General features: G+C 44.0%; 1 protein-coding gene and 1 long non-coding RNA gene across 2 annotated transcripts in view; both read left to right on the forward strand.

The window, feature by feature from the left end:
- The window catches only part of LOC309515026 (tigger transposable element-derived protein 1-like), a 409,488-nt gene that overhangs the window by 121,573 nt on the left and 271,071 nt on the right, over positions 1 to 16,844 (forward strand). The gene's annotated exons all lie outside the window — the stretch shown is intronic.
- On the forward strand, positions 9,983 to 15,462 carry LOC309515080. The gene is made up of 2 exons (XR_014212240.1): positions 9,983 to 10,487; positions 11,752 to 15,462. It is a non-coding gene; the product is annotated as an uncharacterized lncRNA (long non-coding RNA).

Consider the following 16,844-nt stretch of genomic DNA (forward strand, 5'->3'; position numbering starts at 1 on the left):
TGAATGAGTTAGCCGGATACTGCCAGTTATGTTCATTAATTCCCAGTAGGTGCATATGGGATTGTGGCATGTCTTGTAGAGCACAGATCTCTTGCCAGAGACAAAAGCAGACTTGTGACCTCTTGATTATTTCTAATAGACTTGTATCCAGGCATCTCCACTGTTGTAAACAGCCATCCAAGCTAATGGGCTGCCTCTGGTTTTTTGTTTAAGTCGTTCTAAATCAATGTGGAGCATCAGCTTGTTTGCAAAGGCAGATGTCTGTATAGTCTCCCTTAACCACCAGTCCAGGATTGTTAAGCACGGAGAATTATTGCCGGTGCTTCCCCTGCCCCCCCCCCCCGAAAAATAGGTTACAGTAAGTCGCCAGGTAACTTGGGCCAGCTCTGAACAGATGCCAGTTTGACAACAGCCACATTTACCACCCGCAGAGGCAAGCTGTTTCCCTCGGTGGCTTGGGGGTCATGCCTGGTTCTGGTGCAGGTCAAATAAATGTGCCCCCCTCCCTCATTCTCTTAGATTCAGGAGGATAGCTAGGGCAACTTGGAAGGGCCATTGCACAAACACATGTGCGCAATGGCTGGAAAGTTACATGGGAAATGGATTGACAACAAGGAATTCCTCCATCCTACTTCTCTTTTTTCTAGAGCAACCCAGAGATACATAGATTCTTGCTTTATATGTCCCCATATGTAGGTTGGGAGCAGCATTGCAGTTCAATCCAGATGCAAAGCCCTGAAATGTATATTTGAGGACTTCCAGGTTCAGCATTTCTTAAAATAGTTCCATGCTCAGCGCTAAAGACTGCATTCAGTCCTCCGATGCTTTGTTTTGCTTTGTTTATGCTGGCAGCTAGCCCGGGGGTGAGAGGTGTGAATAGAAAGTAGGGTGGCGAAGTCTTCCACCAATTTGTCTTGCATTCCACACATTATTGGGAGAAGAGAGGAGATGGATGATGAGTTTCCAAGGCTGTTACTCTCCTCACCTCACTCTAGGGCAAGCGCCACTGTGAAGGAAAACCTTTTCGTTTCCCAATATGGAAACTCATTGGGATAATAATACGTTCTGTCAAAAGGCCCTGGCTTGAAATTGTGAATGTTTAGAAAGCACTTCACTCTGTTGCTAATGCTGATATTAATTTAAGGCTGCAGCTCATCTAGTTTTCCAACCACACCTGACTGTGTGCTATTTTCACAAATATGTGCTTGGGGTTTCTGCTGCTTCAGCTTTCCATTAGAATGCGAGGAGCTGACCTTTCATTTAAACTGTTGTTTTGTAGCTTCTGTCTGTCACTCTTCCTCCCAAATGTGGCATTTAAGGTTGATGTGGTTGCCTTGAGTCCAACTACATTTCAAGCAGCACTGGCCAGCTAGTGCAGAAGTTCTCAAGCATCACATCATTTCTAAGATAGAAACAGGGGAAACTATTGTGTCCCAATTTTGCCTTTTTATCCATCCTGGCCCAGTTACATTCAGTCTCCCTTCTGAAGCCTTGGAAAGGTTCTCAAATGCATGAGGTAGTGCCCACCAGCAGCTTTTGGGGAAGGGCTGTATTTGCATACAGAAGGTGTGTGATTTCCAATCAAAATCACAAATACACGATTGCCAGACAGGCACCCGAGGGGATGACACTCATAGAGTTCCTGAATCAATATAGAAGGGACTGTATGAGGTCACTTCCTTAATGCTTTGGTGGGAGTTTTGAAAAAAAAGAGATAACCCTATGTACTTCCTTCCTGCTTGAGTTCTCTCTCTCTCTATCTCAAGCCAACAATGCGAGAAGATGTACCTTCCTGGGCTCTGCTCAGAGCCCAAACTCCATTTTAAAACTAATTTTGTATTTTGTAACTAAGAAGCATTTTTTCCTGAATATTAATTTGAAGTATTATCAGCCTGCATTGAGTGTAAGGAAACTTCCTTAATCTTACAAAAAATGTGTTGCTTATTCTTAGCAACAGGGGCTAACAGGGGAAAGGTCAGCAGATCACAAATAAACAGGGATTAAAAGGTGTAATTGCCCAATTCCTAGCTTCCTGTAAGATGCCCGAATGCCCAAGTGTTTTTACTCTGCTAAAAAGGGCTTCACAGCCTGGTTATTCTCATATTTCTCCCACACATATGGGACAGTAGGTTTACGTTTCCAGATGTAATCCTCAATCCATCTCCATCAGAAGTTCCCAGGTTCAATTATTGACACCTTGAGGTAGGGCTGAGAGATATCCCCTGCCTGAACCTCTGGAGAGATACTGTCAGTCAAGGCAAACAATACTGAGCTAGACAGACCAATGGTCCAACTCAATACATCTTCCCTTCTTTCTGTTTACAAGATGAAGAGGAATCTACGGGTGCATGTGGGAAAGAAACAGAGCAATGGCATTTGGGCTTAGACAATTTTACCAGTTGGTGGGAATCACAAGTGGGGAGAGTGAAGCTGCACTTAGGTTCTGCTTGCGGGCTTCCCATATGCATCCGGTTGGCCACTGTGAGAAGAATGCTGGACTAGATGGGCCATTGGCCTCATCCAGCCATCTCTTCTTATGTTCTGACCTTGGTGAGAGACTCAACATGGCCACAGCCAGGGTCTAGACACATGATTTAAATCATGGGAGGATAACGCTCAAGAGGAAGAAAATCCCACAAGGGTATCTTTCCTCACCCTGGTGATAAAACCCTGCAATAATAAATAATTAAATGACTGACGATTTTCTGGTGGTGGGGTGCCCCACTCCACCTAATGGTAGGGCCGGGAAGGGAACGCTATCCATTTTCCAAACACACCCAGGACCGCAGTGCCACATCCAGCAGTAGCAACGTACAAGAAAATCCCCTCTGCCGTTGGCCGTTCTTCCTCGTAAATCAGTCTTTTATTTGCAGCTCTCCTACTGAGAATAATTTTAGCGTTCTCACTATCCTTCCTGATGAATCAGAATAATTTCTATGCTTTTCTCCCTCTTTATTGACTTCTTTTTTAAAAAAAAATTCATAAGATCCATTCACTTTTAAGAACTTATTTCACTGGTATTTGTTATAGACAAAAATTCATCACACGAGCAATTGCTTTGTATTTTTTAACAGAGCAGCTGTTACATTCCTAAATTAGATGCTCATCACTGATTGAAAACCTGATAATCTTAACACAGAGGCGGGGAACCTTTCTGGCTTTGTTACCAGTTATATTGTCATAATAGTACAGGCAAATTGGGCTTTGCAATCCAACCCTTGTCCCCTTTTACAACTTGATTGCTGGTAGTTTAGTCAATCATTATGAGAACATCTTTAGCCTCCACTAAGGCTCTCATACTCCTCTCGTCCTCTTTTGCATAGAGGAGTTTGGCACCTTTTGTTTCTATTTTAGATTAACTGTAACTGTGGTGGTTTGTTGGAACAAGTCATCTTTAAACCATAGTTTATGAAGCTGGCTTTTTTCAGCTAAGCGTAGTTAAGTTTAAGCACTGTTTGGATGTCACTCTCAAATCGAGTTAATCTTAAATGGAGCTTTCTGTTTCTCATTTCTGTCAGAGTCAGAGTGGGGAGGGGAGAGTTATTATTTTATTTGTTATCATTTATGCAACTTATTTTAATGTACAGTAGCAACATAAAATGACTTAACATAGAGCTATGAGCCTAAGGCTGGATCTCGACACGTCAAAAAATGTTTCAGGAAAACGTGTTGTGAACCCCATAATGTGTTAGGGAATCTGAAGATTGGGGAATGCAATCGCAGGCAGATATTCTTCCCTCAGAAGGAGGGGGAATATTCACACTCACACACACACAGCCTCCAGCATTTTCAGAAGCAGAGAGAGAGCCAGACACAGACACAGAAGTTGACCAGCTTAGAGAAGAGGAGTTACCTAGCTACGTGATAATGACAAGGGAACCAGAATGGAGGGGATAGCTAGAAGAGATGTCAATCAAGAGTGTGGGGTACCCCCTCTCACCACGGACTCAGAGGTCTGAACGAATCAGAGAACAAAGGAGGCAGAGGGAGGGAGGGACTTCCCGTCGGCACTTTTGTTGCTGCGGAAGTCGGAAGTAGGGGTTAGAGCAGGCAATTGCCCTCCTTGTGGAGAGCTGTATATTGTGCTTGCAACACGATGCTGTAATAAAAGGACTATAAATATGTCAACTGCTCGTTAATTCTTATCTGTGAAGTTACCAAAGGGAGGGGAAGGACTCTCCACGCTTGACATAATGGGAAATCACGTTGCCGAAAGATGGAACGCCACAGTGTCATCTGGTGTCACAGTGTTATAACACATTTAAAACGCTTTTTAAAAAACGAATGTAGCTGAGTCCTAAGACTCAACTGTGGCTCATTATCCTAATGATTAACAATGCTATAGCATTACTGTATATCTTAATGCAGTCTCTCTGTGTGACACACAGAAAGAAAAAGTGATGCTTCCCTTTACCTGTTGCTGGAAACTCCAGGAGACGAGAGTGCTCATGTGCTCCGATCCTGCTTGTGGTTTTCCCACAGACATCGGGTTGCCACTGTGAGACCAGAATGCTGGATTACATGGGAGATTGGCCTGATCCAGTAGGCTCTACATATGCTCTTAAAGAGAGTGCACAACTTTTGCAAGATGTGCCCTTTACCTTCTTCAGGTATTCAACCTGGACACAAAGGGCACAAACATGTGGAGAATGAGCTGTATGTGTGTCTTGGTCCTGACTCTACTGGGTCTATCTGCTCCACCTAGAGTGAACATCTGAAAGGAGCCTCTAAGCCAGGGGTAGGCAACCTAAGGCCTGTGGGCCGGATGTGGCCCAATCACCTTCTCAATCCGGCCCACGGACAGTCTAGGAATCAGTGTGTTTTTACATGAGTAGAATGTCTGCTTTTATTTAAAATGCATCTCTGGGTTATTTGTGTCGGATTCAAGCCTTATCAGGAGAAACTGGCCACTCTCCAGGCACCCGGCTTGAGCTCCTTGTTGACCTCCCCGTCTGCGTTTCCCGGCAGGATACAGGCTAGGTCACTATCGGCAATCCTCCTCAAGTGTGAGAAGAACACACCACTCTTCCCTGCTCCCTGCCTCCCCCAGGGAGGGAAAAGAGATAGACAGAAATGTATTTACATGCCTTAATTTCTGTCTTTGCAGCAGTACAGAGAAACACGTCTGCTCTCTCCAAACTCCAACACCAGAGAGATAAACTACATCCCTGTACTTCCAGTACAGGTCAAATGACACTCTGAGCTAACATCCGGTGCTCAGCACAGTGAATAGACTGCCCCTTCGTTCCTACGGTACAGTCCCAAACATTCACATCCTGTTTTGCTTTCCAGCCAGCTGCGGCTCGCTGCCGCATTGCTCCTTTTCCGTAACAATTTGTGGGGCATAGGAATTCGTTCATTTTTTCCCCAAAATATAGTCCGGCCCACCACATGGTCTGAGGGATAGTGGACTGGCCCACAGCTGAAAAACATTGCTGACCCCTGCTCTAAGCCTCTAACCCACAATGGGTTTACAAAGGTCCTTGCAGACAGGAACCAATCACAAGGAAGTTTGTAAGGCATCCTGGCCAATGCACTTACAGAAGGCCGTTCAGACCTTTGCACTGAACACACAAAGGCCAGGCCTGGAAGGGACAAACTTAGTGACGTCTGGAGTGGGACCAACTTGAAATACCATTTGAAAAGGTGATTCAAAAAACAACAACTTTGCCCTCTGCTAGGGGAACAGCAGCTGCAGATGTTCAAATCTTGGGGGATTCCCTTAATTTCTGCTGCACCCTCTCACCTTCTGGTTGGAATGAAGCAATCCTGATGATGTGCATATGGCGACTACGTAGTTTGCTGATGAAATGCAGATTTTATTGATTAAGGCTAACCGTTGAATTCAACAGGTGGAACAATATGTGGATGCAACCAATTTGCAACTCTGTCAGCTGCTCACGTCAGATGCTCATTAATATGGAAAGGGTTTCGCTTGGTGAGCTCAAAAGCTGGAGACAAATCCCGCAACACCCCCCCCCCTGCTCCCTTCCCTTACTCTTCCTGCTGCAGGCTTTGGGGCTGATTAAATAGGCCAGGCAGAGGAGCAGAACGTACCTGCCAGTTGGCAACCTGCATTGCTGCTTGTCTTCTCTTCTTAATCCATTTGCTGCTCTCGCCGTGATTGCAAAGACCCTGCTCTGCAGAAATGCTGCCATTGGCTCCCTAGTCTGTGCCACATCTGATCTCAAGAGCATTTCACTGTCCAAAATATTGTATTCTAAATACCTTAGCATACTAGGAGTGGAGAAAGGGTTTCCCCTGCCTCCGTTCCTACCAGTGGCGTAGCGTGGGTTGTCAGCACCCGGGGCAAGGCAAGTAATTTGCGCCCCCTAACCCGTGGATTTGGGCCCCCTAACCCCCAGATGTTGCGCCCGGTGCAGCCGGGCCCCCCTGCACCCCCCACGCTACGCCACTGGTTTCCTACAGCAGTAGCAAAGGTGTGCCTGGTGCGTTATTGCGTGTTTGTATCGGAAACAGAAAATAGCAAATCTGAATCAATTAAACCCCAAAGGACACAATAATTATGAATGAGGTATGTGTGCAGATCCGAGGCCTCATCTGCATGATATACTTAAAGCCGTATCATAACTCTTTAAATAGTTATGGTTTTCCATAATGAATCAAAGGGACTGTAAGGGTGCTGAGAGTTGTTAAGCGACTCCTATATCCCTCACACAGCTACAATTGCCAGAATGGTTTAACTGTCTGTCCCTCTTTCCAGGGGACTCTGAGAATTGTAGCTCTGCAAATTATTATCACTCTGAAAATTGTAGCTCTGGCACTTATTTATAAGTGAAGCTGCCCAACAACATCCAGAGGGTCACAGGTTCCCTGTCCCTAGCATGCATCAAATATAACATGTCTAATTTAGGATGCCCAGAATACATAGTATTTTTTATTTTATTTTACAAAAAGAATTTGCTGGAAATGTTTCTTTCTTTCTCTACAATTATTTTTCCTCTAGCTAAAAGAAAATAGTGAAACCAGACAGAAAGGACAGGAGGTCACAGGAAAGCTCTGTTCCCACTAGATGAATTTATTGATTTTATTTAGGTTGTTTCTGGGCCACCTAATAACATGTTTCTCCAGGTATCCTAAAAACAAAAAGGACCCCCCCCCCAAAAAAAAATCACAATTCCATTTTAAATACAAAAAAGACAGGTGAACATGGTAGAATGGACAGTAAAATGTTTCTGGGATACCACCTTTCTATGACTGTAGCTACATCAGGGCTGCTATGTCTATAGGCAAAAATATGGGAAGAGTTGAGAGGCATCTAGTCAGGCATGCAGAGTATTTGAAATGAAAAAAGAAGAAGAAAAGATTGTTCTATACCCATTAGTGAGAGAATGGAAAGAACAGAATAACACTTGTTTCATCAGTGCACATTAAATCTGCACCCTCTGAGCAAACATCAATCGAGTCATTAATGTATAGAATGAGACTTTACAAGCATAGTGTACAAAAATGCAATTCAAAGCAATGATGGCCAAGTACAGGTCTCGGGGGACTCCTAGGGTAATAGGCGGGAGATCAAATTCTCATCCTCGAAATATGACTCTGAGATGATAAGAACTCACACTGTGAACCGTTTGCATTGAGCACTCAAAGGATTTTTCTTAAATGTCTCACTTTTGACTGCTAGAAGTAAATGAATGGTGCTTATTTCCTTCTGAAATCATGTTCTATTATACCATGCAGCCTTTGAGAAAATGTATGGCCTTTCTGGACTCATGCATGCACACAGAGCTTACATGGCTAGCAGAGGTAGGTGGAAAGTGAGAGAATGCTAGCTCCTACATTGAACTGAGAGAATCATTCTTGGCACATTTATATTATTGCTGTGCCAACAATTCCTCCCATCTTCCTTTTAGACCATTCTCCATCAGTTAATAAGCAGAATTTTGTTGAGTGGGGTGCATCGTTTTATTTAATTTTATTTACATTTACTGTATTTTTAATGTGGCCAAGGGGTGTCCCTTTTTTAATCCTATGCACCATGTTGCCAATGGTCTGCACTCTGTTGCCTTCCTGGAACCCATACTTCAGTTGAAATCCAGAGGAAAACATCAAGATGCAGCTCCTCTCATGGCCACAGAAAGGATGAGCAGCTAGAGAGGCTACAGACTGCTGGAAAAATTGTAACAGAAAAGATATACAAATATACCACCCTTGGCCACCTTGCAACAACAAGATAAGCTCAGAACACCACACCTGCCACAATCTCCAAGCGGTGTGGGATTCCAGATGCTTACCCAGGGTTCATGTTTCCTTTGGGAATGAGGAACAGTGGAGACTGCGGTGTCTTTAAGATATATGGTTTACACATATATGCAACCTGAGCCTACAATGGACGGGTTCACAACATCAATACTCCCAAAAAAGGTCTTGCTTCTCCCACAACCACAGTCTTTGATTCAAACAGAAATCAAACATTGCTCTCAAAATTAGCTCTGACTTGCTGCTTTACTTCTAGGTCACATCACTGCACTCTCAGCTTCCAACTCTGACTTTGTCCTTCTAACTAACCATGAGCTTAACCCATTTGCTGTCTCACACAGAGCCCCTTTCCTTTGTTTCTTAGTGGCCCGTCACCCAGGTTATTGCCGCAACATAGGAAGGTAGCCTGGCTTATCTTTTAGCACTTGCTGGATCCAGGGGTTAGAAATCAGATTCTGGCTCCTTTTGTACTGGCAATCCTTCATCTCCAGAGTCAGACTCTTCCCAGGTGTTCAATTCAAACACGTCCCAGACATGGACATATGATTTTAAGAAATTGTATTAAATTAAAGTAACCTGGCTCAATTTGTAATAATTGGGAAAATTAATAAATAATAAAAATTTAAGATGGTGGCAGCACAGATTTGCAGGTGGCAAGTAATTAATTTGAAGTAATAATCTACAGTGGTATTCCTTTAAATACAGTTTTCTAAAAATACTACGTGGGAGTGATCCTCTCTTGGTTCTTTGATAGTTTCCAGTTGCACTTTCCTACAAAAGAGACGTGATATCCAAAATATTGGGGGACCACTTTTGATACATGACCATGACAACATTTATCATGGAGCAAGTTGTAAAAGCATTTTTTATTACACAAAGCATTTTAATGAGACACACAGAGGAGTAAGCAGTGCAACTGTTTTGTTAATGATAAGACCCTGAAGCCAACGCTGAAATATGGTGCTAATTTATTCACTCCTCACACATATTGTGATGTTGTTATTATTCTGTATGCTGCTCAGTTGATCTCCGGAGGCTGTCGTAGCCATATATGACACAGAAAGAGCCCTTGCTGATAGACTGGACATCCAGCGCTGTCAAGAAAATTTCATCCTATCCCACTGGCAGTTTCTAACGAAACCACTGAAGCATTCCTGAAGTAGCTAGCATCATAGCGTATGCCATATGACAGGTTAATCAATACCACTTTTCTCCCTTTTCTTCCAGCTTAACTTGCCATGGGTATAAATCAGTTTAAATGAATAAGGTTATATAAATTGTGTGCTATGTTTAAGTTTCAAATAAAGAGAAGATAACCAGTCTTGAGAGAAGGCGTGAAATCTGTGGAGTATTGGGTGATAAATATGCACAGTTTGATTGTCCCGTAGTGACCATTCGTTCAATGCTTGCTTGCCAGAGTCCACTGTTCCCATTTCTGAGAGTAAAACCTTAATTTCACATTAAACACCCTAGGGGGTTATACATGGTTGCCAGGTTTAACGCTCTGTACTGAACTGCAGTCCCCAGTGAGTCCAACTCAGGGTTTGCTTAATTCATAGACGAGATCAATCAGCTGCACCATGGGCCCAGTAATGAAATATTAGGTTCAGCAATAGGAATGTAACTTTGATGGTGGTGGAAAGCTTCCAGAAAAGGTCCTGTGGTATGTTGACCCGGTTTGAATGTAGCTTGGAAGTGCTGTTTAGTGTTACATACAGTAAGCAAGGACAAACAATCCCCGGGCTTACAAAGTCCTCCTCCCCACCCTCTTCTCTGTATTTCTGATGTGGTTACAAGAAGATTGAAGCATCTGACCCCTGTTTAGCCATGGCATATTATGTTGTCCTCATCCAGAACTGCTTACCACTGCCCAATGTAGTGAACAGCATGTCTTCAGCCTCTACACAAATATTGTTCTGGTTTTGGTCCGACCCCATGTGTCCAGAGTGACCATTGGCTTCTCCTGTGGAGGGAGGAGCATAAGAAGACTTCCCATCTCATTGGAGTCCTGCCTGAGCAACAAGGTCTATCTGAGCTCAGGGCTGACCCACACATGGAACAAGCTGAGGCAGCCGCTTCAGGCAGAAGAATCCCACAAGGCATTGTCCCCATCACCACCAGTGAAGAAGGGGTGCCAGAAGCCCAGGCAGTTTCCGGTGAGATCTTGTCTCTCCATGAAGATCTTGCAAGAGCTCTGCAAGACGAGATATCACTGGAATTCGCCATCATTGCTGCCACTTCACGAGTGCTGCTGCACAATGCAGGTAAGGGACGTTTTGGCGGGGGTGGCATGGCAGCAGGGCAGGGTGGCACTTTCCCGTTTGCCTCATTTGGCAAAACAGGACGTGCAGCCCTTGCCTGAGCACTAGTGAACCTTTATGTGTCTGAGCTCTACTTTGGTCTTGACACCTAGATTGTCCTGAGGTCAGCTCTCCTAAGTTGCTGTCTGACCCTGCTCTTCAGTCCTGACTCCTGGCTTGTTCTCCAGCCCTGATTGCTCTCCGATCCAGACTCCTGGTTCTCAACCCCTGGCTCCCTCTAGATATGACCCAGTCCTGACAGTCTGAAAGGACATTCTGTGGTTAATGTAAATTATGGTTCACTGAAACAAGTTAAGCTCAATGCATAATTTATAATCTTGGAAAGTTACTGCACCATGGTTTGCAGTAAGCACAGCTTGGTCTTTGGGGCGTTACAATAGACTGTGGTGAGCATTAAATAGAAAGTGGTTGTTTCCAATCTCCTCCTTATAGCATCGCTGGAAAGGAATGAGAAAGATGGCACACACAAGGCTTAGCTCATTCAGGCAACACTTATTTATGGTTTAGCACTAACGTAAAGGACTCCTGGATGGTTAGGTCCAGTTGAATTAGACTATGGAGTGCAGTGTTCATCTCTGTTTCCAGGCCGATGGGGCCAGTGTTTGTCCACAGACAGCTTTCCAGGTCATGTGGCCAGCATGACGAAACCACTTCTGGCATAATGGGACACCGTGACGGAAGCCAGAGTGCACAGAAACACCGTTTACCTTCCCACCACAGTGGTACCTATTTATCTACTCATGCTGGTATGCTTTCAAACTGCTAGGTTGGCAGGAGCTGGGACAGAGCAATGGGAGCTCACCCCATCATGGGGATTTGAACTGCTGACCTTACCATTGGCAAGCCCAAGAGGCTCTGTGGTTTAGACCACAGCACCATCACATCTGTACCAAACCATTGACAGTCCTATATCTAAATCATCTATATCTATACAGTGGTTTAGGAACAGATTAGTTTATGAACAACTTGGATTAAGAACGCTGCAAATCCAGAAGTAGGTGTTTTGGTTTGTGAACTTTGCCTTGGAAACAGAACATGTTGGGCTTCCTGTTGAGTGTGTTCCATTTGTAAACTGAGTCCCCCGCTGCTATGGGAAAGCACGCCTTGGTTTAAGAACACTTTGGTTTAAGAACAGACTTCCAGAATGGATTAAGTTCATAAACCAAGTTCATAAACTGTATATCAAATATATGTGTTTTCTTTTCAGGCTGGAATAATGAGACATTTTCTCAAGGTGATACATGCAAACATAGACATTAGTATGCTAAGATCTGGATACCAGGCAACACCACTGCATGTTTCTTATCGTTCCTGTGCCTACAGCCTGATCCATTGAAGCACGTTCAGTCATTGAATACTGTTGGTGGAGGCTGCAAGTTTGTGCAAGAAATCATTCCATTGCAGATGGAAGCTTTCAGACCCAGAGTGGAATCTGTCCCTCTGTGCCATTCACTAGTGTTTCAGCAGCAAACGCCTATCGTTTGTACAATGCACTATGCCCCACAATTTCACATTCTCCCAAGCAAAAGAAGACTTTGGAATTTTGTGAATCCAAGAAGGAAGAAGGAAGAAGCAATAAACTCCTTTGATAACAGCCCAGACAATAAAGCAAGTGACTAATGTGGTTCAAACAGCATTGGCATATTGCAGCCCGCCTGATAGCTTCCTCCTGCAGCTTGCCAAAATTGGATAGGAACAGCTGATCCGAGGGTGTCTGCTACACACTCCTTTTCCGTATCAGTATGTTTTATCATATGATGACCGCAGAGCACATGCTCCCAAACAATAACAAACACTGTTTGAGCATTCTAAGGAGTCATTGTTCTTCAATCAGATGATAACTATTTGCTCTGAACGTATCAAACCCAAGTGGCCTTTGTTTTCTCGTTTGCCGGATTTCTTTTTCTTTCTTTTTTAAAGCAGAGTGACCTCTGTAGAGAGACAGAGAACATTTGCTGCACAACAGCTAGCCAATAAATCGCTAGCTGTGGCACGATGTGACAAATTTGGACAACTTTCTTGTGACCTGCTATTACTATTATTTTTTAAAAAACCACACAGCATGACTCATGGTGATGTGGAAGGAAAGAAGAAAACAAACAAACAGGAGGGTGATAGATGCTTAATGGGGGACACCCTTAATGTATTTATTAGAAGGACTGGAGGCCTGCATGGCAAAGCTATCCACACCCAGACTGCGACTGCAATGGATCTACCCATTTTTTTTATTATTTTGTGCAGTACAGATGTGTTGGTTTCCCCTTCCACTGAAATACATCCTCAGAGCAGCTTGCAAAACAAAGTTACACCATTCTGCAAATCTCACTGCCAATATGCAATATAAACCCAGATGAAAGAATAGACAGGACTGTGACATATGGGGCAACAGAAGGCTGCCCCAGTACAGTAGTACTATTCCACACTATTAGTGATCATGCTATGACCCAAGGATGCCATCAGACTGGCAATGAACCCTGATCCCGAGTTGTCACGATGACAGATTGTAAACTTATTATGCGGCACATCTGGATGGGTGAGAGAGGGAATGGGCATAGTAACATGGGCAAATTGCCTTTGGACACTCTGAAGCCAGTGGAGGCTGGTTGCTTAGGGCAAATGGTACACTGCCCCACCAACCTCATTCTGCCCTCAGCCAGTCCCTGCCTGCCTGCCTTCTTGCTTACAATCAATCAGGGGATGACTCTGCCTCTCTGCCTGCCATTGGATCTGGTTCCACCTACTATTGGGCTTGTGCCTTTCTCCCTGCCAGCACGAATGAACAACCACCTCACAAGGTTGTTGTGAGGATAAAATGGTGGGGGAGGAAAACTATATCTGCTACCTCAAGGTCCGTGGAGGAAAAGTGGGCTGGGACAGATCCACACTCCTGGTTTTTAGCATCACGGAAGGGTTAAGGAATGGTTTGATAATGTAGTTTTCATAGGCAAACTTGGCCCTTCAGATGTTTTGAGACTACAGTTCCCATCATCCCTGACCACTGGTCCTGTTAGCTAGGGATGATGGGAGTTGTAGTCTCAAAAACATTTGGAGAGCCAAGTTTGCCTATGCCTGATGTAGATGGACACATGACATCCTGCTTTTTACATTCATAATGTGTTAATACCTTGGCTTTTTCATTGCCTAATTTTAATTGTTTTCTGCTGCTGTATCAGTGAAAAACTGCTCATATGTCCCTATGTAGCATTTTAACCTTTTTTGTTACTGCCTTCAAGCACCGACCCCTCTCCAATGGTATTCGAGGGGTAGATAACAAAGGGCATGAGGGAAGGAGGGAGGGAGGAAGAATTAAAATGTGACGCCAGAGGATGGAGCAGAGGAACCAGCAACCAGCAGCAGGAAAAGAAACAGCATTTTGGGAAATGGTGTGGCTGAGAATTACTTACATTTGATGGAAAAAAGCCAATGCAAATAATAACAATAACAAGTATGCCCTGTGACATTTTAGAGCGGCATGCCTAATATTGTTCTAATAGGGGAGAATAAAGTTAAACAGGTCAATGTAGATCCAGCCTAGAAAGGTAGTAAAATAAATAAAAAAGGTCCTAGTTTCAATCCCTGGGATATCCAGGTCAGACTGCGAGAGACTCCTGGTCTGAAGCCCCGGACAGCCTCTTGTCAGTTGGTGCAGACAAACACTGTGCTGGATGAACTGACGGTCTGACATGCTACAAGACTGTTTTCTATTTCTGTACAAAGAAATGGGGCAAAGGATCAGAAGAAATAAAGGACAGAGTGTGAGCAAAAAGTATGTGAAGGCCCAGTGAGCTGTAAAGTTTTTATTGTCATTAGTTTTGGAAAAATCTGCATAACTGAGTCTTGACTAACGTGGTCATCCCAGATGCAGAGCAATAAAAGATTTATAGTACCTTTTCCACCTCGCATATTCTCTGTATGCACTCGCTTGTGTTTAATGTGAAATACCTTTTAAAATACCTTCCTTCCGCCCAGGTCAAAAAGTCCTTACGAAAATAGCAGATATCCTTACACTGTTGGTTTTTTTAGCAGGACATTTGTAACTCTCCACCTTCTAGGAAGCAGCGAGCTAGCTGGAAATATATGTATATGCACCACAAAACCTTGACTACAATAATGGGAAGAGCAGCACAACTTTAACTTATGATCCAAAGAAACTGCTGTGGCTTAAGGGAGCATCAATAAAAGCAGATCAGAATGGGACATGAAGTTTTCTTGTGGCTGGAACTTGGCTAAGTTTCACTCAGGGTAGACCCACTTAAATTAGTGGACCTAAATTCTCCAGTGGAGATAGATAGATAGATTAGATTTTAGTGACTTTTTCCTACAATTTTATTTTATTATCATGTATACTGCTTAGGCCAGGCACAGGCAAACTCGGCCCTCCAGATGTTTTGGGACTACAACTCCCATCATCCCTAGCTAACAGGACCAGTGGTCAGGGATGATGGGAGTTGTAGTCCCAAAACATCTGGAGGGCCGAGTTTGCCTGTGCCTCGCTTAGGCAACTCTTTGCAGTTCACAAAATTTTAAAAATAAATTTATACTTTTTTTATTTTTAAGGCACAGATCAACATAGAAATGAGAAATAATGGGTTTGAAGATAAGGAATTATTTTTACTCCTGAGGTCCTCAAAGTCCCTTTGGTCTATGTGAAAGGCTAGTTTGCTTCCTTAATCCTCTTGAAGTTTTAGGGTGGGGTAGCAAGGGATAAATCGGACAATGGGCCATTACCCTTACTTCAGCTTTGTTTAGATAGGAGATGATAGTGCTTCATTTGCAACTGAATTGCAGTAGGGCAGAAGTTTCCAAAGGTGAAGAACTCAAAGGTGGGTGTGAACAAAAGTAATTTCTCCATGGAAAAGGTTCAAAATGTGTGTGTGTGTGCGCGCGCGCACTCGTAGCAATAAAATGCTATTCCGTATTGTTTTCCACATTGTGTTGTCATTACATTGAAACTCATCTGGTACTTATTAAGTAATAACAAGGAGTCAACCCTCCAAGCTCCACACAGTTTTAATATTCTAGTAGAAACAGTATGTGTTTTCTTAAAGCTGGGAGGAGTAGCCTCTTTCTACAAGGAGCGCTTGAACAGGGTGTCGTTTCAAAGGCTTCCATCCAAAGGCCAAGTGATTTATATCAAAAGCATAGATCTACTACTGTGACCATCTGGAGTCTTTGTATTGGGTTCTGAGCTGGCAGAGAAGGCAACTAGCCCAACATTCAAGCCAAAGGAATTCTACTATGGCTGTTTAAACCTGTCAAGCTGATAGAAAGCAGAGAGTCAACAAGCAAGCAGCACCTAAAACAGAGACAAAGAAGGCATGGGGATTGTGAAACTTGGAGAGATCAGAATGTTGCAAAGAATTAGTGTGCATAAATGACATTTCTGAGGGATTCCCCCCCCCCCTCTACCAATGTTTGAATACTTCAGTGACAGGCACTAGAAAAATACCATAAATAGTTCAGGTGAGAAGATTAGATAGACAAGTGGGGTATGCTGATGTTTTGACACCGGAGACAAAGGACGCAATTCCTGTAGAAGACAAGTCTCGCTTGTGGGAGCCGGGTCCAGCTCTTGTGTTTGTCTCCATAAGTGTGTGGATGAGAAATTCTCAAAGGGTTTGACCCAACTGAGTAAGTGCAGCCAATACTTTGATGCACAGTAAGGTAAAGGTACCCCTGACCATTAGGTCCAGTCGTGGCCGACTCTGGGGTTGCGGTGCTCATCTTGCTTTATTGGCCAAGGGAGCCGGCGTACAGCTTCCGGGTCATGCGGCCAGCATGACTAAGCCGCTTCTGGTGAACCAGAGCAGTGCACGGAAACGCCATTTACCTTCCCGCTGGAGCGGTACCTATTCATCTACTTGCACTTTGATGTGCTTTCGGACTGCTAGGTTGGCAGGAGCAGGGACCGAGCAATGGGAGCTCACCCCGTCGTGGGGATTCAAACAGCCGACCTTCTGATCGGCAAGTCCTAGGCTCTGTGGTTTAACCCACAGCGCCACCCGCGTCCCTATATATGCAAGCAAATCAAAGAGATGGAGGGAACTCAAAGGACATCCAGACCAACTCGCTGCTGATATAAGAAATGCACCATGACAACATCCCTGCTAGGTGGCCACCTGCCTCTGCAAATAAAATTAAGCAGCATCAGCATCATGCCTCCGCTTAAAAGCATCTAAGAAAAGGCAGTCTACTTCCTTCTGAGGCAGCCTGTTACCCTGCTGAACAGCTTGTACTGTTATTCCTAATGTTAAGTCAAAGTCCCATTTCTTGTTATTTGAACCCATTGGCTCAGATCCT

The sequence above is a fragment of the Podarcis vaucheri genome, assembly GCF_965113315.1.
Source record: "Podarcis vaucheri genome assembly, chromosome: 12".
Lineage (NCBI taxonomy): Eukaryota > Metazoa > Chordata > Lepidosauria > Squamata > Lacertidae > Podarcis > Podarcis vaucheri.